Consider the following 27,485-nt stretch of genomic DNA (forward strand, 5'->3'; position numbering starts at 1 on the left):
CACAGGGCCCAAAGCCTGCTCAAACAACAGTCCCTCCATTTGTAGAATGTCACGTTAAGAAAACAGTGACTGAGAAAGCAGCAAAAATTGGGCGATGTCCACATCGCATATTTCAGCTAAGATAAATGTAGGAGTCACTAGAACACGCTTGTGTACTATATGGATTTTAATCACTTATCCATGAATCCCATAATGGCTTGGTATATGACTACAATGTCTACTAGGAAGGCATATTGTTTAGACAGGGAAGATTAATGGTAAAATTATCAACTATTATTAACATTCATTTACTTATTCAACAGTTTGGGGGCGTTAAATACATGTCAGGCTCGGCAGCTCCAACAGCGAGTGAGTCAGACTCCCCTCCCGAAAGTCTCATGGCGGCATCCATCCCACACACACTAGGTCTGGCCCTACGTGGTTTTTAGGATCAAGTTGAGTTCAGAGAGTTATCCGAATTTTGCTGAAAACACTGAGACAAACTTGTGAAATAAATAGCCAATGTTATAAAGCTAATAACTGCCAGAGCCAGTGCTGACTCCAAGTCCAAGACTTTTTGCAATATAATTGCCTTTTATAGTCCAAGGAGGATTCATGGAACAATTTAAGATACGAAAATGATGAAACTTTACTCAAAATAGCTGCAAACTGGAAAAAAATAACAAATACCTATCAACAGGATGAATAAATTTTGATATATTCATAAAATGAAATATGCATTAATGAAAATAAATGAATTATAATCACATGCAGCAACAGAGAAGAAAGATATAAGGGAGTGTGTACTGTGCAGTCTATTTACATAAAGAACAAGCAAAACTAATCAATGATGACACAAATAATAGCAGCTATGTTTGAGGAGTGATATTGACCAGGAGGGGACGTGAAAAGCCCTCTGATATGCAAAAAAATGTACTTTCTCTTGATCAGGTGGTAGTTACAGCTGTATAAATATATCAAGTTCATTGACTTGTGTATTTAAGATTAGTGCACTTTATGTATATTTCATCTCAATTTAAAAATAATAAATGATGAGCAGGAAAGAACTTGGTGAGCTGGTGAAGTATTTGTCAAGCAGTGTCTTTAAAGCAGTTTCAGAAAAAATACTGGTTCCAAGCTCTGATAATTTAGACTTAACCATTTGTTTCTTCGTGCTCTTTAAGCTGTCTCGACTCAGACCTGTACTATTTCACACCAGGGCGATTGCAATAAGCACCAAGTGATCTGCCTGTCCTTCAGTCCAACCACACAATGCATCCAGTTATCCTTCCTAAATGCTGAATTGTCCCATTAAGTCCTTTGTGTAAACATCTTCAATGGTGCTCCATTTTCTATGAAGTTCACAATCTTTAGCATAGATACAGAGTCTTCTGCAATCTTTTCCCAGCCAGCTAACTACTCCAGTATCATCACCTGCCTGTCACTTTCAATTTTCTTTCCTTCCTTCCCTCCTTCCTTCCTTCCTTCCTTCTTCCTTCCTTCCTTCCTTCCTTCCTTCCTTTCTTCCACAAATATTTATGCAATACCTACTTAGGTAAGACATTCTATCAGATGGTAGGTAATAAAAATGAATGAGATAGAATCTTATCACATTGCTGCAGATTTGACATAAGGCAAAGATACCCACATACATACAATTACAAAGCTAATGAGGGGCACAAAGAGATAGACCAGGGCATCATGGAATCTAGAGTAGAGGTACTGGATGCAACCTAGGAGGTTCTTTACAGAGCCGATGGAGGATAGTAAGTCTTGAAAGAGAAAGAGAAACACACCTGGCAGATAGAGATAGGTAGGTGGTAGAGTATAGCAATCTGGGCCAAGGGCCTTACCTAAACAAAAGTATGTAGGCATGAAAGAGCATGGGATATCTAGGAAATAAAAAATGAAACATTTAGAAAGATTGAATCTTATAGTTCAAGGGTGGGGATGAGGGGTAGCAATGCTTGAGGCAGGAAAGGTAGGCAGAGAGCCATATCATCAGAGACCTTGTTTGCAATGCTAAAGAGTTTGGATTCCATCCTACAGGCAGCAGGAGCTCCCGGACACACCTTATGCTACAGCCATGCCAAACTCCGGCTGGTTCCACAGCCACTTCAGGCACTTTCACAACTCTGTGCAGTTCATCTTGTTTCTTCAGCTCCAAATGCCAGCCCCACCTGACAAAATTATATCATCATTCTGAGTTGTATACCTGACAACACAGAATTGCTTTTACTGTACTTGGCATGGACATTCTGCCATTGGTTCCCATAAGATGTGAAAACAAACCCATGAAAATTGCTACCCTTGTGACTGTAGTGATGGTGTTTAAAAGTATTGTTGGTCACATTTCACAGGGTTTTCTTTATGGAGGCCACCAAGGAAATGTCTCTCAGTACCAAGAATATTTGAGGTCTCCCAGAGCTGGTTTGTGTTTATCTTAAGCACACTCTGATTTATTTTAGATGTTTCTCTTCTTTGCTTTAGCTCAGAGCTGAATCTGGGACCCATCTCTAGCAAGCCTAAGGGTCTCTTTTTATTTTTTATTTTTTTGTGGACTAATCTCACCATGCCTTTATTTTATTTGATTCTTCCTATTTTCTCAATATCTGATTTCCTCACTTACTGTTATATGGATTGCCTATAGTTTTGAGATCCATCTGAAATAGTTTTTGAAACGAGCTGGGCTACACATGACCAGAAGAGTAAATAAAGAAGAAACAAGTCATCATTATTTGAGATTCTTTAATGCCACCCTTTTTGTGAAGCCTCCTCAGATTCTCCAAGGCAGAGCTAGTCAGTATCTGCTTGGAAAGCCCACATGCTTTGTCGATGCATTTATTCTAGTCTTTCTGCATTGCTTTATTAGTAATCGCTTACATTTTTGTTCATCCCACCCTTCTGGAGCACCTTCAAGCCAGGAACAAAAAATTTTAATTTCCCTATTATTTTCCCAGAATCTCATGCTGTAGGTAGGGACACATTTAATTCTTGCTGTATGAATAAATAAATAAATAATGATAATGTAAAAGAAACTTGGGTTAAACTTATCTGTTAAGAGAGCAGAGAATTGGGTAAAAGAATACAAAGAACAGGCTGGGCACAGTGGTTCATGCCTGTCATTCCGGCACTTTGGGAGGCCGAGGTGGGTGGATCACCTGAGATCAGGAGTTCAAGACCTTCCTGTCCAACATGGCCAAACCCTGTCTCTACTAAAAATACAAAAATTAGCTGGGCGTGGTGGTGGGCACATGTAATCCCAGCTACTCGGGAGGCTGAGGCAGGAAACTCACTTGAACCTGGGAGGAAGAGGTTGCAGTGAGCCAAGATCGCATGATTGCACTCCAGCCTGGGCGACAAGAGCAACACTCTGTCTCAAAAAAAAAAAAAAAAAAAAAAAAAAAAGAATACAGAGAATAGTAATCAGGAAGCCCTGAGATGAATGGCTCTGTAGAAACACCGAGATACCTAGATTGCCTCAAGTAGCTCAGGATCAAAGCATCATTCTGAACACGGAGTTGAGAAACAGCAAGAGAAGGGAAGAGATGGCAATTGCAATTGTTTGAGGGGGACATAAACAAGGCTAGATATAAAGCATTTGGCCATAAGAACAGTCATGTAAGAAACATTTATTGAGCTACTACTGAATTACTGCACTGGAGGCTGTGCTTAGATGTTGTAAAAAAACAAACAAACAAAGAAAAACAACAGTGTTGCAAGAACATGACCCCTTCATCATGTGACTAGGGGCAGGCTATATTAATTAAAAATAATGCAAGCAGGATTTGGAAACACATACAAATTATGGGAATATTTACTGAGTGCTTTTATTTCACAATTGTGATGACTCATTAATGTATTGTTCAGTGCTTCACCAATTACCTGGAGCTTTCATGGACACAGTCTCCCTTGGGACACACAATGACCCTGTCAGGGCAAAAGGGCAAATGGTTTTCTCTGTCTTTAGTGTATTAGGTGGCTGGGTCTCAGATAGCCTGAGGTACTTATACAAGTGCACTGACATGGTTAGTGGTTGGTTGGTGGAACCAAAAGGGAGGTTTTTTTAGCTCACCATCTATAGCACAATATCCATTTTATTTTGCTGCCACAATAAGTTTTAGACAATGCCTGATAACAGCCTACCAATAAGAGTGAAACTATTTGGAGAGCTTCACTGTGTTGGTTCACTCATTGTGGCTTCCTGAAGCCTCTGGGATCAAGTTCATCAGCATAGCATTTGAGGCCCTTCCCAGACTGGCTCCACCTGCTCAGATGGTGTAAGTCCCCACACTCTTTCCTGGTGCATCTATACCTGCTATGCTTCTTTCTGGGGCTCTGAGCCAAACAGCCATTCCTCCTCTGGAATCATAGAATATCAGTCAGGATCTTTGTTTACTCTTAAATGTTTTTATATCCTTGCAAATTATGCCTGTATTCCATGAAACATCCATATTTGTTTTATCTATAAAAATATTGAAGTGACTTGTTAATACTCTCAATAGCTTAGCCTTAGCGTGAAGCTGCAGAAAGACATGCCGTATTTATCCTCTGACCTTAAGGACTGCCCTACTTGAACCTCTGGAGGTGAAGCCCAAGTTGAAAGACAGGGCATATTGTTACACTGTGAACTTACTCAAGACAGGGAATGTGTCTCATTCCTCTTTGTAACCCTAGCACATGCCTCTGAAGTCTTATATATTAGCTGACTGGCTGGCTGGCTTGATGGATGGATAAATGATAGATGATAGATAGAAGCAATAGATGACACTATGCAAAGAGAAAAATATCTGTTTTTGCCAATTATATATAATTTTAAAAAGTATGCCCTATGATTAACCTTATAGTCTCTTCACCTTTTGCACAATGCTATTACCCTTGTTGACATAAATATGAAAAGCTTATATATGATATGAAAATAAGAATGCATTCATATGAGTGTCTTTTGGCAAAGGTCCAATAGAAAACTTCTAAATCTAATTTACCTCATTAATTCTTTTCTCTGATATTCAGAGAAGGCTTTTTTTCCTTTAGCATGCATAATAGCATATGTAGGAAATATTTTCACTTTCAAAATCTCTGTGGGCTATCTTTATTGTTTATTGATTGTACCTATTCTGAACTGTGCCTTTGCTAAAATTCAAATTTCTTCCATTATCAAGCAGACAAAAATGAGTTTCCACAAAGGTGACTATAAAGTAGATTACCATTGACTTTTGTTTTGTAGAAAAGAACAAAGGAGGAGAAGACATACATCTTCATATAATCAATTTAAACCATTTCTTATTAACAACGTGATAAACATTTGGCTAGCAAAGAGTCAATGTGTGTCAACTGTGGGGGAAAGGAAAGGAAAGTGAGGTTGTTTGAGGGTGAGGGTAGAGGTTGGGGGTGGTTGGCTGTGGTCCCTGGATGGCAGAGTGGGGCTATTTGGAATTTTGGGGGATTTTCCAGAAAATGTCAATAAATAGTCTTTTTTCTCTCCTATAGAAGTTTTGAGAAAAACTACCTAAATTAGCTAATTACTTAGTTCTTGATTTTTTCCTTATGAAAATGTTTATATACATATAGTATATTTAAAGGAGAACAAGGAAGGAAAGAAGGTATTGAATGTGTTTGTCTGGTATGGCTCTCTACAAGTTAACAACCTGCTGCAGCCTCCGTGAGCTGACAACACTCATCCGGTCATGGTTGGACGTCAGGAGGATGACAGAACAGAATGTTTTAAACTAAAACAAGACGGGGAAGTTAAAGACATAATTTTAGAATTTATGAACATTTTAAAATAGTGGGATATTTTTTCCTTTTTAATAGAAATATCAGTGAACAAATGACATCTAAAGTAATTACTGCAGTAATTTACCAAATTGAGTCATTTGGTTAGCCTGGGGAAAGTAAGAGTTCATATGTTTAAATGAATAATATAGTTTGCCTATAAAAAAGGAGTATTTGTGTGTGTATGAGTGTGTGTGTTATACTTTAAAAATTAAGAAATGAAATATTTTAGGAGACTGGGGGATGTCTTACCTATATTTTTCTTTTCTTTTTTTTCCCTCTGTTTGACCCAAATAGTGCATCATCTATAGCTGCTGTCCTTTTCCTTCTCTCCAGATGCCCCTCTGTGTCAGCTTCCCAAGTGGGATGGGGTATATTACCAGGCACAAGATCTCTATGGATAGAAAGACTGAGGAGTGTTGACTGGAAGATATAAGACCTCATCCAGACCTTACACATGGATGTGTAGACACTTCTGGGCAAAAGAAAGAATCAGAGGTTCCCCCATATGGAGGACCGTGTAGACCAAATGCCACGTTATTTCGTGGAAAAGGTCTGTATATCTCCCATTCTTTCTCCTTACCTACTCAGTGGCCATTTTTCCCTTCCAAACTTCAACCATCATAATCAGTTTTCTCTCTGTTCTTTATAACCCTCTGAAATTTTCTCTTTTTCTGTCTAACCCTGGTAGGAGTACAAGTCCTCCTCCTTTGAATTCCCTTTAGAGTGGGTCCCAGTCAACCTCTGTAAGCTTCCATGGTTGTTTCCCGACATCCTGTCGATAGGGACAGGAGACAGGGAAATACTGGGTAGAAGATAGTGGTTTCCTGGGGAAGGCCCCACCCTCAAGCCTGAAGACCCACAGCCCTAAACGAGAAGAGGCATTCCTGTTTTCACACCCAAAAAGTGGCCTTTTGACCCACCATGCCCCATATCCTGCACCCATATAAACGCCGAAACCCAAGCTCCAGAGCAGACCAGCAAGCCAGCAGACCAGCAGACAGAAGGCGGAACAACGCAGCAGAGAAAGGGAGAAGAGGAGGAACATCTGAACACTGAGTTCATCTGGGGGTGGAGGGAGAGGAATCTGGCCGCTGGACAGCCCAACTCCAGGGGAGGATCACCTTCCCCTCCACCCTCCACTTCTGGCTCCCCATCCATCTCACCGAAAGCCACCTCCACCGCTCAGTAAAACCTCGCCTTCATTCTTTGAGTCCATGTGTGACCTAATTTTTTCCAGGACACCGGACAAGAGCTTGGGATACAGAAAGTTGTCATACTGGCCCTTTGCCCTTGTGAAAAGGCAGAGGGTTAACTGAGCTGGTTAACACTCAAGCCATCTGCAGGTGGCAAAGCTGTAGGAGCTTTGTAGCACGAGGGTCGCAGGCACCCACCCCTGGAACCAGCCCAAAGCGCTCAGCCCAGCCTCTGCACTTGTCCTTCTGCATGCTCCCCATCCCTCAATGGGTTTGAGTGACCCAACAGGCGAGCCACGCCTCTGTCACACGTCCTGCGAGGGGAACTGGGGAAGTCTCTCATTTCACTATCATCCTCCACCCCTAGGTGACAGGAGTGTGTCTATTTTTCTTTGCCACACAGGTTGCACAGTATAATCATTTTACATTATGCACTGTCCTGCCCCATTTATCAATTCCTGAATCACTGAAACATGAAGAATCCCAAAGTTAAATCATCTCTAATTCTATGTGTATGGCGGATTGAAGACTGCCCTATATAATTTATCTTTGGTTCCGATTTAAGAATTTCTGCTAACAGGATTGTTCTAACATCTCCTGTTCAGAACTCCGAGTTCCACTCACTTTCCACACCCTGACACTGCTTTGTAACTCACTCAGCTATCTTTTACCAAGTAAGGTTGAGTCACTGCACAGCCAAAGAACAACATAATAATGTGCACAGATGAACATGTATCTCAATTACTTTGTTACATGCGTTAATACTTACCATTTTAGCAAACAATGGTCTAATAAAATGATGACTTTTATGTCATTCTAAGGCCAGGTCTTCCTGACTCTACTATTTGGTAGCATATATAAACAAAATGGTCCTATATCTGCTTAGTGGTATAACAACAAAATCCACTAGCAATTCTCACATTTTAATCATCACTTGGTATTAATATCAATGTGTTGCTGGTCCTAAGAATGTCACACAAATCTGACGATGAGCAATTCTTTCTTGCTACAGAGAGAAAAAAAGGCATATTGATTTAAATTCCAGCAGGACTAGAACAGCAGGCTATAAAATGACCCCATGTGGTGTCTCAAAACTTATTTTCCCCCATATCTTTGTTCCTGGAAAATAATTTCCTCTACCTTTATTCGCCTCTCAAAAATTGCTTTTGCAGACTTGGTTGAGAGAAATGCATCCATTTTCTTCATCAAAACCATTATAGCAAGCTGAAGTATTTAGAGGAACAGCACTGCAGTTCACTTTGAAATGCATCTCAAAAATAAGATGGATTGCCTACAGGTAGCAGGATGGATAGAGGGATAGATATGAGATAAAGCAAGTGTAGCAAAGTGTTAATGGTAGAATGCAGGGTGGAAAGTATACAGGTATTCAAAACTTTGTGATATGTCTGAAAAATTGTTATTATAAAATGTTAGGAAAAAAGATTATAAGACAGTCATTTAGCCACTGTCCTGGTTCAGCACCAACCCTCCAGTGTGCTGTGGGATTTGCATTACCCTGATGTGCAAATGGACAAGCCTTCATGTTGCAAGGATGTAATTAGGGCACCGGTTTAGAAATTTGGCAGTCAGTGCTAAAAGGGAGCATTTTCTGCTTTGTGCTGTGCTCATCAAAAGACAAGATGAAACACTCTTGTCATGATATTTTTACATTGTAAACTGACGAAGTTTAAATTCAGCTGGCTCCAGCATGCTTTAGCAGGTTCAATTCTACTCATAAGAACAACAAAACTCACCCTTGCAATAAAGAAAAACTGCAATGAAGAGAAATGCTTACAGTGTCTTATGAGATATCATATATATATCCTTGATAATAAAAGTGTAGGTAGAAACAAACAAATGACAGCAAAATCCCATAAGAAACCATAATAACCAAGAATGGAAGGAAGATGTTAAGGAATAAGAGATAAAACTGAGTGTGAATACTGTCTAGTTCATACAGATGCATATAATCTATTGAAAGAGGCCATTATAAATTTCATATAGTATCTAACACAATAATGAATATGAAGTGTGTTCATGTGTGGTCTCTAATAATGCATCACCTTAATTAAAACCAGAATGATTCTCTTTTCTCTGAATTTCATTTACAACAGAGAAGGCGGTATCTAGTCTGATGCACAAGCCAGTTACTGAAAGGAAAATGTTCTACTTTGAATCCCAGGGCCAATTATTGGTAATAGGAGAACACATCACCCTATTTAGTTACCTTTTTGAAAGGGATATGCTTTCCTTCTATCTTAAAATGCTTATTGTTATCAAAGACAGTGTCTAGACAAGCAATTGACCTTCTTATCATGACCTACAGTTGTCATTGTCATCTAACTTTACCTTGGGCAGAAATGGGGTGTGTATGTGTGTGTGTGTGTATGTGTGTGTGTGTATGTGTGTGTATATATATATATATATAAAGTATGTCACATTAAAAAGTATTTGATGAGCATATAGCTCATTGTTCCTTCTTTTCTCTTTTAATTTTAAAACTTAACTGGTATTAATCATTTATATCCTTCAAACATCAAATATTTTCTATTTTCCTTTTTTCTAAATAAATCCCATTACAAAAGAGAAACTTGGGTGAAGATTTTAGAAACATCCTACAAGATAAGAAGAAAAAAAAGAAATGAAAATCAAACTTGGTCAGTTTCCCAATCATGAGTTAAAATGTCACAGACATTTTGTTTGATGAACAAAATTTTTGGTCCAAGTTTGTTCACCTGATCAACTTTTAAAGATTTTTCAGTCACAAACACCAGCATTAGAAGTTGGACTGTGCAGTTTAAAAAAGAATCTAAATTTCTCTGCATCATACCAGTAATTTTAATACATCTGTGATGGTATTTTTAATAAACATGTTTTTTTCTTATAAATTTATCTACTAAATATATTTATTAAATATTTATTTTTAAATAGTTAATCGATTTTGTGTTCTAAGCAATCCTTGCATATTTAACTTCAAATCTATTACATATTGGATAGATTACTTAATATCTCCATTAAAATTACATTAACTTTAGTCAGCTCTTTCTTCCTCCTTTTGAAATGCTCTTCTATGGTTACCCCACCCCCATGTTAGGCTCCATGAGAGATTAAACTCCAGGTGGTGAATGAGTTTCCTAGGTGTTCACTTTGTCATGAGCAAAACCCTCATAGAGAGTATATTGCTGATAATAACATCAATCACCACTGAGCCAAATCACTCCCGTGTCTTTGGTGATATCTCAGAGGACAGCAAAATGGTCCAACACATTTTTTTATTGCTCTTCAAAATATGTATCTGGATGCCTCTGTCTCTCTCTCTTTCCCTCTCTTCTTCTGCCTTTCTCCCATCTTCTCTTTTCTCTGCCTTCCTTTCTCAATCTCCCTTTCTCACTTTCTTTCAGTAATTTTAGAATCACCTAATAGAGTTTGTAATTGAAATATAAGTTATGATTTTATCCTCATGATGAAATGATGTACCAAAGCATCTGTAATTATCCAATAATTATCCCATATTGCCTACGTATTTGCTCCAGTTACCTGAAAAAAATCACACAGGAGTTTGAATCATCTTAGCAATTGCATAAAATTGCCACTACACTGCTAGTCTAGACGTGCAAAGAGTATAACCTACAATTTGATAGAGAATAACACATTAGTTATACCTAATATCGAAATAGTCAAGCATTTCTTTTCTCTCTATGATGTCATTTTGTTTTGAAAAGTACATTGACTGCAGAGTAATTTTTTGTAACTACTTTATAATTTTTCCAAAATATGCTCCTATTGTCCTGAGAAGAAAGAGGAGGAGGAGGAGGAGAAGAATTGTGATCATTAAGATCATGAACAGTATTTGAATAACTATTGACTATGTTTTAAGAGCCTTCAAACAGAGAACCTTGTGGACCTGAAAAGAACTTTTTGAGATTTGCATATTATCTTAAAAAAAAAAAAAAACTTAAAGCAATGAAAGCTGTGATAAGCCATTCACAGCACATACAGGGATAACAGTAACCTAGAAACACAATTACAGCCATTTTTAGACATTTCAATTAAATTCAGCTATGGCTCTAAAGTTTTCTGATAATATTAAACAAAACTATCCATCAATAATTATTGCAGCCTTGAATATTTGATAAACAGACTTTTGTTGTGATCATCTGAATACATTTTTGCCACATATTCCACATATCTCTGTTCTTCACTATGTATCCTGAGCAATAATTTGGAAATGAATTTGGCATAATTAGCAGTTGCCCACCCCTTGCACCACTGTATCCATGACAATATAACATTGACTGCTGATTGTGAGTGAACTGTGAACAGAAAGGCCACATGGTTCTCTCTTCTCTCCTAAATGAGCTATTAGAAGATCATGACCAAGGCTACTGGCAGAGTAAACAAGAACTGAAGGACTGCTGTAGGTGGCACCATCTGCAGCAATATAAAACCACCCTTCAACAATCTGCTAGGCAATTATGGAGCTGGATGGGGTACACTTGCCTTAGTTCGAGTCATAAAAAATAGAATAAAACAAAGTAACATCTATGTTATTTAATCTGTTTGGTAACGATTGAGAGTAAATCTTTATTCCAAATAATTTTAGCACTACCACCAGTTGGATTGCCTTTTTAGAGCCCAAGATGCTGTAGCATCATTGGGCCAATTGAAGCTCAGATAAGTTGAAGGAGTTACAAAACATCCAGTCCCACTCGTGTTTGCATTTTCTTGTTCAGCAACATAAACAGATGCCAAGATAGTCCCAAGGTCCTGGAAGTCATTTTGGAGCAAGGAATCACAGATTTCTCCAGTTCCATTGACCCTTTCTTTCCCTATACAGTTTTGGCTTCTTCCTCTTAGGAGAGCTGTGGTCTTTGAATCTTTTGTAAATTTGTAACACTAAGAGTGGTCAATGCATGTTGTCAGGGTTTTTTTAAAGCCTAAAGAAGGGGATTCTTTTCACAAATGTCTTTGACATACTTGTAAAACTAAGGGAGGAATTTGGCATGGGCCAGTGTCTCTTTTGCTGAAGTATTATACACACACACACACACACACACACACACACACACACACACGCTTTTTTTTTTTTTTTTTTTTTTTTTGAGACATTCTTGCTCTGTCACCCAGGCTGGAGTGCAGTGGTGAGATCTCAGCTCACTGCAACCTCCATCTCTCAGGTTCAAGTGATCCTCCCAACTCAGTTTCCTGAGTAGTTGAGATTAAAGGCACGCCCCAGCATGCTGCGCTAAGTTTTAGTAGAGACGGGGTTTCGCCATGTTTCCCAGGCTGATCTCCAACTCCTGGCCTCAAGTGATCTGCTCACCTCAGCCTCTCATAGTGCTGAGATTACAGGCATGAACCACCGCACCCATCCTATATATGGATTTTTTAAATATCCTATAAGCTTCAATTAAGTTGGACTCATGATATGCGTTAATAATAGAAAGAGGCAGAAATTGTCCCCGGTTCATTGGAACAATGGCTAACTATATGAATCACCCACATTTACAGATCTAGGGAAATAGTTCACCAGCCATGGGACAAGAAGAAACAGATGTCATCTGAGAGATAGGGCTGTCCCAGGAGGCTCAGGACTATGCTGCACAGGGATTTTCTGACCCTGTGGAACCCATCTCCAGTGAGATACTGCAGGGCAAATGAGGACCAGGGGATTCTGTGCTGCTGCAGAAATACTCTCTCTGGAGTCCATTCAACTGTGGAGAAACAGTATGTTTTTTCCCTCTGTCTCTCTTTCCCGGCTTCCTTCTTCCCTCTCAGCATAGGAATCTCATCTAAAAAAGTCAAACGTCTCTTTGAGCTTCTCTGGGAGATGTAAGTCTGGAGGCACCGACCAAGAGAAGAAAGGAGAACAGCCTCCAGTCCTGATCCGTGCTGAGGTCTTCAGGAAGCAGAATCTGGTGGGAGTATGCAGAAGAGTTCAAGTCTTGCTTTTTCCTTTCCATTGAAGTGTAGACTCCTGTAGGGCAAGTCTGAATCTGTTTTGTTCAATACTTCATACATTATACATAACACACTGCTTGGTATGTAGGAGATACTTAAAACTATGCGGTGAATGAATCGAAGGGTGAATTAAGCATCCCATCTCTAAATGTGGGCTCTCTGACAGTGCACTGTCTCCCAGTCCCCCAACCTGATGAGTCATGGGAAGTGGTTCCTCAGGTCTCTGAGGGTCCTAGAGATTCTATAATCTATAGTTATGTTCTGCTTCATTTTTGTATTACTAATGTGGAGACAGAGCTTCTTCTTGTGCTGAAATTCCAGTATTTTCACCTCAGCCTATCTGGTGCTGACAGTATTGGTGGAGAGGTTGATGACAGGCTACACAGTTTAGCCTCTCCGATTCAAATCGATGCTGAGAACTTCACCTCTGCCAAACCTTGCTGCCTTCTTCTCTTTTCATCTTTTCTTTCTGCTTGCCAGAGGGTTTGGGATAGTAAGAGAAAAAAATACCACATCTGTGGTCCAAACACTGTCTTTCTACTGAGTATTCCTTGCAGTGGGGCTCACTGCCATGGCAGGGCTCCTGTTGCAGTAGGAACTGCTGGCGGGAAAGGTGGAGTGAGCAGGACTGAAAGGCAGTGCAGAAATGAGAAGGAAGAGGAGAAAGAGATGCAACCTTAGAAGACCAGTAGCTACCAAGTACAGGACAGGGTGATTATATTCACAATAAGAGTCTCATATCCTCTTCTCTGCAGTCACCACAGGGCTATGCCTGCTCCAAGGTCACACCATGCACTGCAAAGTTGGCTTCTGGGGCTTCATTTCAACAGTCCACTAATGCAAAAGGGAGAACTCATGTCTCTTTCTTCAACACTTGAACTCTGCAAATGTTTCTGAGATTGACCCAGTTCTTTCTTATCATTTTCCCTGAACATACAGATGTGTCTAGACAGTCCATCCCATTCAGCATCTGCTTTCTGCTAGAGTTATCCAGTTTTGCTCAATCTCTCCTGCCTGTCCAGAGCCTCTCCCAGCACCAACACAACAGCCCTCTGTCTGTTCTATTTTTGTTATGATCAAGCTGTAAAATTAAATGAAAATAAGTGGTAATGAATTACTTGGAGAATCCCATATTGTTAGTATTGATTAAATATTTGCTGAAACGTTTTCTCTGATGAGAAAGGGGACAGGGATGATTGATTACCAACCCTGGAAGGAGTTATGTTGTGGCTGAAAGCTACAAGAGTTAAAGCCAGTCAAAATCTGGTTTTCAAGTCCAGAAGCTTCTACTTTCTAGTTGTGTGACTGAGACAAAGTACCTGATCTTCATGGGCCTCAGTTTGCTTTCCTGCAATGCCTGGGTAAATGATAGTTTCTCACCTAATCATTGTGTACAGCTCTATGCCTAGCACTGGTATGCATTTAGCATACACTGCATCTCCTGTATCAGTGCTTCCCTCCTGAAAGGAAAAAACAACTGTTCAGAACTCTTTTCTTGTGTTATTTCTATAAAGGTTCTGGTAAAAAAAACAAGTTGAAAATCAAGGTGATTGCAAAGATGGCCATGGTAGCTACTGAACTAGTGTAGTATACAACAGGTGGGGTGAGAAAATAAACTATGTAATTTAACCACCTAAAAGTTTTAATCATCTTTAAGTATCTGTCCTTAAACCCAATCTCAATGTAATCTGCCTCAAGTACACTAAACTGTTTTAGACAATCCCGTCCATTCAACTAATATTTAGCTGAAGTAGATGTTAGACATCATGTTTGGCACTTACTGGAGCCATTTCATTTGGTGATAACTAAGAAATTATAATCCTTGCTCTAAAGAGTTCAAATGGAGAAGCCTCAAGTGACACATATGCAATAAATTATGATACCATGTATTAATAGCTATAATAAAAGTATGAAAAAACTGTCATTGAAGGTTGAATTAATTCAACCTTTCAAATTCTCAGTTAAAATGACAGTTGGAAGCCTAGATGCATTATGACAAAAATAACTTATACTACCAATTTGCGGAAATGTATTTGGAAATGGCAAAACCTGAGCCAGCCTGATTCATGGCCATCAAGCTGGGTCAATAACAATGAATCAATACTAAATAAAAAGGATGCTCAAGATCAATGAGAGGTAAGACTTGTGATTATGCCTAAATCACTCCCCTTCAAAGTGCTTTTCCAACATCCACTAATTAATCTTTATTATATTGTGTTGAGAATGATAAGTATCATTATCCCCAAATAACATTTTGAGGCACTGGGGTTTAGTGTCTTTCCCAGGAGATGCCCAGTATGAGACCTGAGCACTTGCTCAGAGTCAGGAGATCTAATCAGCTCTTGATATTCTATCTTAGGAGGCACCTTTGGTTAAGAGCATCAAAAGCAGAATCTGTGATGTGTGACCTAGAGCCCCAGCTCCATTCTTCTGTAGATGGGTGACTTCGGATGAGTTAAAGTCTTTGAGCTTCAGTTTCCTCATTTATTGAAAGACATTGATGCCTTTCCATAAAAGGCTATTTTAATGTTAGAATGAGTTAATGCTTATCAACCCTTGGAAAATAATAAGGGCTCAATAAATAGCAAGCATGGTTGTTGCTGCTGTTGTTATACTATTTTTGCAAACATTGGCCATGAACCGGGGTTTACCAGAGGATGGGGCCAGCTAGGAGACGCGCACGGCAGGATTGGGTGCTGCCTTTTGGGATGGAAGGAAACCAACGCAACTCAAGTACTCGCTATGTGCCAGCCATTGTTTAGGTGGTTTGTGCTTTGGATTTCAAATTGTTCTTCCTTTTATTCCTCACAACAATCCTGCAAGGGAGCAAGTGGAGATAAAGCCTGAGCCTGGGCTCTTCCCTCTGGCACATGGCAGATTTTGCTGTCCTGGGGCAGATGGAATAAATGGAAAGCAGAGGAGAATCCAGGGCAGTGGTGCTTAGGAACTCAGCCGTCTGAGGCAGGAAGTCTAGCCCCAGGAAGTCCATCAGCAAGGGTGAGATAGATGTTAAGCTGGACCCCAGGGAGCCTTCAGGAGAAGAATGTGAGAACAGCAGAGCAGATCTTCCATCCCAAGACTAGGGGATTAGGAAGAATATGAGATATGTACACCTGCGGCCTAGAGAACTATAGTAAAATGCAGAGATGACAGCAAGATCCAAGGGCAGAGGGCAATGCCTCTTCTGATAGGCACAGATAACAGAAATGAAGACCAAGGTCGGAGCAGGAACATTACCAAGTAAACTTGACATCAAGTAGGGTTCTTATTTACTTTTAGCCACTGGATCTGGTTTGTTATTAATTTATTACCTCTTGGCTCCAAATATACCCTTCAATACATGCTCTCTGATAACAGAATCCTTTTAAATATTTCTCCTTTAAAGTGAGCACAACCTTTAACCTTTCTCTGTAAAGGGTGCCGAAGGAAGATCGCAAGAACAATTTACAGGGCTGGCTGGAGAGCTTGGCAGTGTAGGTAGACAGACAAATGTTTCCTGAGCCCCTCCAAGCACCACCGTCAGGTAAAGCCTGGCCCAGCCACAGGCCCAGAACACAGTCCTTCTATGATTTTGCAGTTACTCCTCCAATAGAATTCGTAAGTACTTCTATTAAACTTCTTTTCAACCTAGTTTATGGCTTCTATCTCCAGATTCTACTCGTTATATGACAACTCCTTTTTTTCATTTGAAACTTTACCTGAAACCCAGTATACTAGCATGACATCCAAACTCTGTAAGGCCCGTGCGACCTGCCTCCTGCCTTCTCTCTGACATACTCGTAAGTGCTCTTGGTTCCTGAATACACAAGGCTTCCTTCCTGGCTTAGCTCTCTGCAGTCTTCAGACCATCTGCCTAGAAAACCCTCCCCATGAACTTCCTGGCAGAGCCACCACCCTCTCCTCAGGCAGCACCCTATCTAAGGCAGCCCCTCAAATCACTCTTTTTATAAGTGGTTAATCAATGTTTATAGCACTTATCACTCACTGAAATTGTCTTATTTGCTCTTACCTCTACGAGCTCCCCCGCCAATGACCTGCACTCCACAACCCCATCCTCCTGGCTCTTGTCCAAGAAGTAGAGGACAAGGACTCTACCTTGTAGATTGTGTCACCTATATCCCACCAGCATCCAGCACAGTATGTGGCCCCTGGAGGGGCTCAGTAAACTTTTATCAGGTGAAAGAATGCCAAATGGAGAGCTCTGATAGAAGCCTCCAAGCCTAAGCCTCAGTCCTCTTCCCTCCCCCCACATCTCGATTCTTCTGTGGTGACTAAGGCACTTTAGTAAGACAACAGGATGTCCAGGAACTGTACTAGGGAATAGAGTTGGAAATCCTTAATCCCAGCCTCCCTTGAAATCATGATGTTTCCTTGAGCCCGCAAAGTAGCAGTGGGCTCTGGGTCCGGGGGGAATGCAGAGAACCTGGGGACCAGCCTGCATGACTGGTGATCCCAGGAGCCCTGCCAGAGGAATAGAAACTCAAACTCCTGCTTCTCACTATGGCAGACAGACTGTTCTCTAATGTAAGTGAGAGCCTGCATGTGCCCTTTACTTGTATTTTTGCTTTTTTTTTTTTTTTTTTTTTTGTGTCAATGGGAGATTTTAAAATAAAATGCCTCTACACCTAGAATCATAAGAGTCAGTGCAGAAACAGACCTTGGCATCACCCAGTGAAACCTCCTATTCAATTTACCTTTTTGCCATCCACTTTTGGGAACTCTAGTAATTACTTATTTCAAACAACAGTGAAGCAGAGACTTTCCCCTGCTTTGTGGACTATCTAGAAGCAGGCACTGATGGCTGTTCTGGGAGTTGGGGTAAAAGGATCACTTCAATAGCAGAGGCAGTTCTGACCACAAAGAAAGTGAAAACAAGAGCTGACTGCAGAGGATGTCAAAAAGAAAGGAGAGGAAGGAAGCAGCTCAGTCCTTTGGGTGAGCCCTGGAGGGAGTGTTTAAAGAACTTGTAAAATCAGGGCCTTGTCTTGACCAACCCCACTCCCTTCCAGCAGGCCCTGGAGTCTAAACCCAGAGGCAAAGCAAAAATAATAGGAAGGGCTAACCAAGATAAGAAAGAAAAAGGCAGACTGTGCAAAGAGCAGGGGCTTTCTGGACTAAAGACTCAGTTGCACCTTGTACCTCTCTGGAGATGCTCCTTGTGAAAACTGCCTTTCTAGGGCCAGGAAATTGCTGATGACTCTTCTCCTATGCAAGAAAATTCAAGAGAGTGAGCCGCAGAAGTTTTTAATTTATTAATCAAATAAGTAATATCTAGCAGTCAATATGTTCTTGGTGACTGTAATTTTTCAGCTCTTTCCACGGACCTCCATAGAAGATGAATTATGTTATATGTAATCACAGATTTGACTTACAAATTAGAAGATTATTTAAGGCATAGTAGAGAAAAAGCATTTTTTTTTTCTTTTTGCCATAGCTATCAAGTTTACCTCTAGGCAGTTTTTATGAAATACAACAGGATATCTTTAGTAGCTTTGATCTCCTTCAATGATAATGGCATTACTATTTCTAGTGATTAGCACTGATAACAGCTAACATTCATTGATCACCATGTTCCAGACACTACACTTCACTCTTTACACACATACTACTCACAAAAATCCATCAAGGTAGACAGTATTGCTATCACAATTTTCGAGATGAAAACAGCCATCAGTTCCCCCAAGTAACTTGGTCAAGGTAGTTAATAGGTGAGAAGAATGGAATAAAGACCCTATATTGCCACCTATACTCTGAAAACCCATTATTCTTCTTGACATACACCACCAGCCATGCAGTCAGGAAGTGGGAATTCTAGGGATACGGTATACACAAGTTCAGAAGTATGTGAAGAACCAATGCAATGATATCTAAGAAGAAATTCCATATGACTGGAGAGTCAAATGGGGCAAAATCAGTGGGGAGTATGAAGTTGAAGGAGTTAGAAGCCAGGTTTTGAAGATGTCATGTATAGCATGAAAGGTGTTTAATTTTTATCCTAAAAACAATCGGGATATTTTGCATTTTGCATATTGAGCAAGGCAGTGTGCTATTTACACTTTAATTCTGGAAAAAATGCTACATTGAAAAGGAGGAAAATTGGATATTGAACTGGTCTCCTGGAGGGATGGTGTGGACCTGAACTGAGACAAGGGCTATGGGAAGTGAGAAGCAAAGCAACAGACCCAATCTCTCCTCTGAAGGAGGCAGACTCAGTTGAACTTGGGGATTCATTGCATGCAGGAGGATGGGAGAGAAAAGAATCAAGGGCAACTGCCGTGTTTTCAAGTTGGACAAAAAGAAGAACAACGATGGCATTTAGAGTAATGCACTGTTTTGCAGCAAAGTGAAGTGGGAAACTTACAAGTTGAATTTAGGACATGTGAGTTTGTTTATTGCCTCAAGATCAGTGAAGACAGAAAAATATAATCTAGGTATTAGTGCAGCAGAAGTGGGAAGCCCTTTATCTGGACATGAATAGTGACAGTATCCATAGGTATAATTTGTAGTCTATTGTCACAAAAAGTCCACATCTCTAAAATGGAATCTAGTTTTTCAAAAATGAATGAGGAAATAAACCCGTGAAAAGCAAAACAGCCTTGTAATGTAAGTAAACAATGTGTTCTAACTTAAATGAATACAAATGAAAAGTTAAAAATAATCAAACTGTGCACCCCTCAAAGATCCACAGCAAGCAAAATGCATTTTGTCATAGTGGGGTGGCAGTGAAGTGTTCAAAAGCACCATAAAAGTAGAATTCTCCAAAAAGTAATGCAGGTGTCTAGGTCAAATGCAAATAAGGAGCTATGCAAATTGAGTTATACTTGACTACAAAATCAGATGCTTAAAAACATTTCAGGAAAGTGAAGTTTTAGTCTCATAAAATTCACCCGGTCCTCATTATAATACGTTTCCCATTTGTGCCATTCATTCAATGCACTAAATGCATGATGGAGCTCCAGTTAAGTAGATTTAGAAGCTGATTATACTGCATTAAATGTATTCACTGCAATTTTTAGGGAGTTTTTATTCCTTTAAAAGGATTACTAAACCAAGAAAAGTAGAAAGTAAGACAGAAAATAAAATACCATTGGTGATGCTGTAACACGATTAGAAAATACAATGGCTTTATGATATCATGTAAGAACATACGTTCTCACTTATCTGATTTGAATAACTAAAGAATACATTTCAATTTTGTTAATTGCTTTTACACTGTACTTGACACCTTCTGTATACATGATTAGTTCATCCCTTGAGACTTCATTTACTTTAGAAATGCCTATTTTTTGTTATGAATTTATGTTGTTTTCTTTCAGAATCCATAGGTGGTCAACAATTTTTTTTTTTTTTTAATTACCAGAATGGACACTCTTGTAGGTGTTTTAAGAACTGGGTTCAACCTTGGCTCCGCCGTGAAGAATAGATTTCACCAATCTTGTCCTTAATTAGTTTCCTGATTTCTAACGTGAGGATACTGAATTACACTGAGTGAACTCTAAGTGTCTCCTAGGTTCAAAATATATATGATTTTGGGAAAAGGCACTCGGATGTCATTTTTTGATGTTGCCTCCAGTCAGCTTCTATTTAAAATAGAAAAACTACCAAAATGCAATGATTGGAATTACGAAACTATTCATATGAATGCATTTATGAATTGAATCTTCATAAAGTATACTGTATACTAGCCAAAGTTACCTAAAATTCAATAGTTTGCAATATAGTAAATTCCATTTGTTTCCAAATAAGCCTAGAAGGGAAGTAGCAGAAGAGAATAATTGACAAGAAAAGAGAATTTCAACGTGAATCAACTCTATCATAATTTTCTATAGCATGAGTAGCCTGGCCAATGTACATTGAGAAGTACCCTTTCAATAAGACATTTTTAAAATATAAAGTAATCCCTTAAATAGGACATAGGAGCATCAGTTTGCATGTATGATAGGTAAAAGGGAATTTTTAAATCAATGCCCTACAGTTTTAAAAAATTAATACTATTATAGCAATGATAATATTACATTGTAGGGCTATGTCCTATTTTATAACAATTATTAAATTTTAAAAGGCAGTTATAATAAATGCAAAATAATTTTCAAAACATAAGGCCTCACACCCACCACCCACCATGCTGCAAAGGAAGAAACTCCAGACAGAATGAGCAACTTGTCCAACTTCACATTGTTCATAAACAGCCAACCCAAGATTCTGTTGATTTTCTCATTCTTCATATATTTGCTGAGTACCTTCTGGGCACGTTGATAGTTCCTCCTCTTTCATTTTCTTCATTTTCTTCTTCAGCAATTCACCAATTTGTCTTCAATGTGTGCCTCCCTTTTCCTCCATGTTTTCTGACTTTTTGTCTTTTTGCTCTACATTTTGGTGGTTTTCTTTGTCTTTAAACATTTTCTTTCAACTTTTTCCTGTCTTCTTTTAGTTTTTTGGCAAGGATATTTCAAATGTACAAGAGCTCTTTCTTGTTTTCTGATAGCTCCTTTTTAATAGCATCCTGATTTGGTTTTACAGATGTAAAATTTCCTTGGTTTTTTTATAAATATGGGTTTCAGATTTTTAAGTTATTCTCTGTTCCTGAGTCACTTCATTTTCCTTTTGATCAGTTTTCCTATATGTGTGAATTATTTCCTCAAATGCCTGATAATCCTCAGGTATTTTTTCACATTAAAAAATTAAGCAATAGAAAGACTTACTGAGGGCAGTTGTTTATTAGCTGGAAGCTTTAATTCAGCAGGAATGGGCATGGACTCGACGTTATACTGGAGGTAGTCTTCCTCAAATGCCAGAATGAGGAGGATTTTCTCAAGGTGACTAGCCTTCACCCTATCTAGTCTGCTTTTCTGTAACAATATCTTCCAGTTTTACAAACAAAAACAAAACCCCAAACCCCAAAACTCTTTGTTGTTGTTTTGACTGGGGAATAAACATGTAGCAGTCAGGTATTTTTCAAGAAGGAGTAGGAAATAAGGGCTGACAGCTGTGATATATGTAGACTAATAATACCTCTAAAATGTCTCTGATTTCTATTCTACTTCTCACTTGAATCCCCTGGTTGGGGTTCTCTGATAGGCAGGTCAATTTTTCTTCCTATTACAGGAATCTCATTGTTGATACTTTAAGTTGATGTTTCTTCCCTTCTATTTTCTCAGTTAATATTCTTCCATCTGTGTTTTTTTCTTCCAAGGATTGGTTGACATCTGCAGGTAGGAAGATATTCACTGTTTTGGTAAGATTGTGCCATTTTTATAAAATTTACTTTTTTAAAATGTATTTTAATAGACATAGGCTAGTTGTTGAGACTGATTTTGCTTTAGATAGTACCTTCTTCTGTAAGCGAATTCCGACAGGCTTATGGGGCCTTCATATAGGGGCTGAATGTTGGAAATGAAACCCAGCACTTAAGTTTGCAATCTGCCCTATGCAGTAAAGGAAGTGGATTACTTCCTGATTCAAGTCTTGTACTTCCTTGTTGAAATTCCAACTAATCCCTACAACAGTCTTGGGATAGATAAGCTTCTTGTTTTCAAGTTATTTGCAGGACAAAGATGGTTAACATACCCTGGGATCAGTGTAAGATCCAGCATTTCTGGGGTTGATTTAGTCTCCACTTTCCTAGGTGCTTTTCTATTTCTTCAAAATTAACTTTTCTGTTTTTCAAAAGAATAGATTTCCAGAAGCCATGTGCCATGTCACGATATTTATTTAAAGGAAAACATACATTAGATGTATGTATTCATTTGATGATTCTGTTTGGTTTCCTCTGTTGGCTTGTTAGCTATCACTCTTTAACTTAGTGGTTGCTTTAGGGTTTGTAGTATATACTTTAACTTGTCACAGTCTACCTCCAAGTGATATTATATCACTTCAGATCTAGCCTAAGAACTTTACAATAGTACACTTCCATTTCCCCCTCCTGACCTTTGTGTTAGTGCTGTCATATATTTCACTTGTATATTTATTATAAACTTGACTTTACATTATTTTTGCTTGTTTGTTTAAAGATTTAATTATACTTAAAAAGATCTGAATAAGAAACTTCTATTCTGTTTTTTCCTTTGCAGTTACTGATATTGGCAGTTTCCTTTCCTTTGAGCTGATCCATATTTCTATGTGATATAATTCTCTTTCTGCCCTAAGGACTTCCTTTAACATTCTTAAATTGCTGATCTGCTGGTGATAAAATTCTGTGAACCTTTTATGTATGAAAGTAGTCTTTATTTCAGTTTCATTTTTAAAGATATTTTCACTGTCTAGGATTGTAGATTGACCTTTTTTTTTTCTTTCTGTACTTGAAAGATGTTGATCTATTTCCTTCTTACTTCTGCTGTTTCTGATGGGAAATCTCCTGTTATCCTTATCTTGTTCTTCTGTACTGTATGTATCTTACTTTTCCCTCTGGCTGCTTATAAGATATTTCTCTTTATCACTGTTGATAAATTTGATTATGTGCTTTGCTGCAGCTTTCCTCATGTTTCATGTGTTCAATGTTCATTGAGCTTTTTAAATCTGTGAGTTTATAATTTTCAGCAACTATGGAAAATGTTCGGTCATTATTTCTTTGGATGTATGTTCTCCTTCCTTACTCCTTCAGAGACTCCAATTACACATATATTAGGCCACTGCAGTTTGCCCCACTGATACTTTGTGTTTCTCTATTTTTTTAATCTGTATTTTATTTTTAATAGTTTCTATTGTTGTGCCTTCAAGTTCACTGATCTTTTGTTTACAATGTCTAATGTACCATTAATAGCATCCAGCATATTTTTTATCTTGGACATTGAAGTTTTCAGCTGTAAAAGTTTGATTTGGGTCTTTCCTACATTTTCTATGTTACTACTTAATTTTTTAAATACATGTGATATGGATAGAATAGCACATTTTATGCCTTTATTTGCTAGCTCATGTCATGCCTTTATTTGCTAGATTTAACACCTTTGTCAGTACTGAGTTGGCTTTAATTGATTGATAGTTTTGCTTTTTTCGTAATCAGTCATTTTTTGTTGGATGCTGCATATTGTGACTATGATCTTATTGAAGCTAGGTGATTTCGTGTTTCTATAAATGTTTTGAAACTGTTCCAGGATGTAGTTATTTGGAAGTACTATGATCCTTTTGAGTCTTGCACTTAAGCTTTCTTATGTGAGATCAGAGCTGTGCTCAGCCTTGGACTAATTTTTCCCACTTCTGATGCAAGATTCTCCTAAATATTCTATCCAATGCCTCATAAATCCTGAGGTTTTCCAGCATGGCTGATAGGAACAGGCACTATTCTCAGACTTGTCTGAATGTTGAACAATGCTGTTTCTAATCCTTTTAGGTTGTTCCTTCCTTGATATCGGGTAGCTTCCTCACATGCATGGGTACATCAATATTTGAATGCTAGAGGAGAACCCTCTGCAGTTCCCTGGAATTCTCTCTGTGTGCAGCTCTCTCTTCACTAGTACTCTGTCCAGCAAGCTCTGGCTGTTTCGGTTTTACCAGGGTCTCAGATCCATCTCCTCAATTCCAGGAGGATGCCAGACTCTTCCTGGGTCCCCTTTTCTGCACTATGGCTTGGAAACTCTCTCCTGGGCATAAACTGGGGCAATTGTAGGACTCACATTGTTTGTTGTCTTTCAGGGATCACTGAATTTCACTGCCCAGTGTCCAGTGTCCCACAAAGCATGTTTCATATATTATATCCATTTTGTGGTGGTTTCAGGCAAACGGGTAAATCGGATCTTTGTTACTCCATCTAGGATGATTGAATTATGTTCTGATTGTACCTAAAGGACATGGCAAGCCCCTAGAGGAAATGACAATGTGGTACACAGCACAAAAGCAGCAGAACTTGGGGACATAAAGGAATCAAAAGGGCTATGACAAAGAATGGCTTTTAATTAACTCATGTGAGTGTATGACTAAAGGTCTGAGGAGTCAAGGCAGTAGGAAAAACTACAAAATTTGGGCTTTCATGACATCCTCAGTTTCAAAAGGATGGGGACTCAGAAACTAAAACTGATTTTTTTGTGTGCAAAATAAGAACAAATACTTCCTGATGACAGCTATTTCAGAACACAAAGTGCAATGGATAGACAGAAAATAAAAATAGATAACATGTATAGAGTGCTTAGCGAGGCACTATTATAAGGTTTAACAAGTATTAAGTCATTTAATCCTTTCAACAACTCTATGATGTCAATAACAGTATTATCCCCATTGTACAGGTGAGACATCTGAGACACAGAGATTAAATTTTTACCCAAGATCACATGACTACAGAATGGGAGAACCAATATTTGAACTCAGGAAGTACAGCCCCAGAACCTGAATTCTTAGCTACCCACACTATATTCACTTTCAAGCCAGACGAATAGAGGGAATTTCTTCTTCTAGAAGAAACAGTTAATTTTTCATATTACATCGTAGGTATTCTGCAGTAGGATAATATTATTCTGCTTTTGGTCACTCAGCCTCTACCTTCTACTCCTCTGAGGAATCTTCACCTTTAAGAAATGAACATGTTGATTCAGTTCAAGGGGAAAAAGAGACTCAGAAACCTCAGAGGCAATGGTTCAAAATGTAGCACTAAGCGGATATACAAGGAGCATATTTTCCAGAGGACAAGGTCAAGAGCACCTGAAAATGTCTCCGTAATGTGTATTTAGACAGTGTATGTCACAGCGACTCCACTATTGCAGAGTTCTAAGACCTTGTCATCTTTATTTGGACTTCAAATCTGGTATTGGGTAGCATTAAAAAATTAAGGTGATGTAAAATTAACATTTTACTAAGAAATTGCAGGGAGGCTTTAAGATAATTGATGTCACACTATGATATGAGATTGCTGTAATTTTAAATTATTTACCAAAATTGGGATATAACTAGAGCTCATTGCAGCATAATTTTTCCATTTAAACAATGACATATCTATATATGGAGGAATATACTTTACATCTGACTTTTCTCACACTGATTAATACTCTTTCTGCTGTAACTATCTAGCCCAGAACAAACAGGACCTTTCCAATTAGTACTGGTGTTTCTCCTTCTGAATAAGTCTACATCAATGAGAACCCCAGATGTGAGTGCTAGAAAGTGTGTTCCAGGGCAGCTGTAGCAGTAATTCTGCTCATGAACTCTCTGAGTTCCCCCTGCCTCGATCCCCCCGCCTCTTCTCTTCCCCACCTCCATTTCGCTCCCTTGGTGATACCATTTAATTTCATGGTACCAAATGCTAATTTTTATAATGATGATCTTCCAAAGTTTATCTTCCACCAAAACCGCTTCCTGATTATCAAACTACTTCTATAAACCTCTACCTGGATGCCCAATAAGTATTTCAAACTCAGCGCGTAAAAGCTAAACTCCTGAGCTTCTGCCCCAATCCACTCTCCTCATCTTCTCCATCTCACTGAATGAAAAACAAATCTGCATAGATATTCAAGACAAACGTTCTGGGGAGTAATCCTCATTCTTTTTTTCTTACATCACACTTTGAATGTATCAGAAATTCCTCTGTATCTGACCACATATCATTATCTATGCTGCTACCCAAGTCAGCACCATCTCTAGCCTGGATTATTGGAATGCCCTTTAATAGGTGTCCTTGATTTCATCCTTGTACTCCTACAACCTATAAGAGTACCCAGTGTGATCCAGTTATAAAAATGGTAGATTATGCTCATCTTCTGCTCAAAGGTGTTATACATATATATATATATATATATATGTTTTATACATCTAGTTATATATATATAGCTATATATACACATCTAGTTTTATATATTCTATACATTTTATACTTTTATACATTTATACATTTTATACTTTTATACATCTAGTTATGTATATATATAGTTATATATAGCTATATATATTTCAGTATAACATATACATATTGTAGTATTTTATATATATATACATAGAAGTATAACAAATTATTCTTAGTGATATCCCAATTTTGGTAAATAATTTGAAATTAATAACCTCTCTCTTAGAACAAATGCAAATGTCTTATAATGGCCTAAGGAGCATTAACAAATGGGCATAATTTCTTTTCAGATCTCCTCTTCCCCAACAGTACTGCCAGAAGAATATAACGTGAGCTACATGAAATAAGTACAATTTTAAATTTTCCAGTAGCAACATTAAAAAAAAAGTATAAAACAGATGCAATTAACTTTAATAATCTATTTTATTTGACATACTATATTCAAAATATTGTTTTCCAACATTTAATCAATACCAATTGCATACAATATAGTTTAGGTTTTTCTTTCATTACAAAGTCTCTGAAATCTGGTGTGTCATTTGTGTGTACAATATACCTCCATTCAGGCTAGCCACATTGCAAGTGCCCGATAGCTATATGTGGCCAGGGACAGTGCAGTTTTACAACAACTTCTCAGTGCCTCTCACTAAAGCAGGCATGCTCCCACCTCTAGGCCTCACAGACCTTGCTCTTCCTTCTATCTGTAATACTCTTTCCTTTGAATCTCTTCATCGTTCTTTCCTTCACCCTTTTCAAAACTTTGTTCAAGTGTTTTCTTTTTAGTAAGATCTTGCCTATCCACAACATTCAAA

This window comes from Trachypithecus francoisi, unplaced genomic scaffold (assembly GCF_009764315.1).
Source record: "Trachypithecus francoisi isolate TF-2019V2 unplaced genomic scaffold, Tfra_2.0 Lachesis_group13, whole genome shotgun sequence".
NCBI lineage: Eukaryota > Metazoa > Chordata > Mammalia > Primates > Cercopithecidae > Trachypithecus > Trachypithecus francoisi.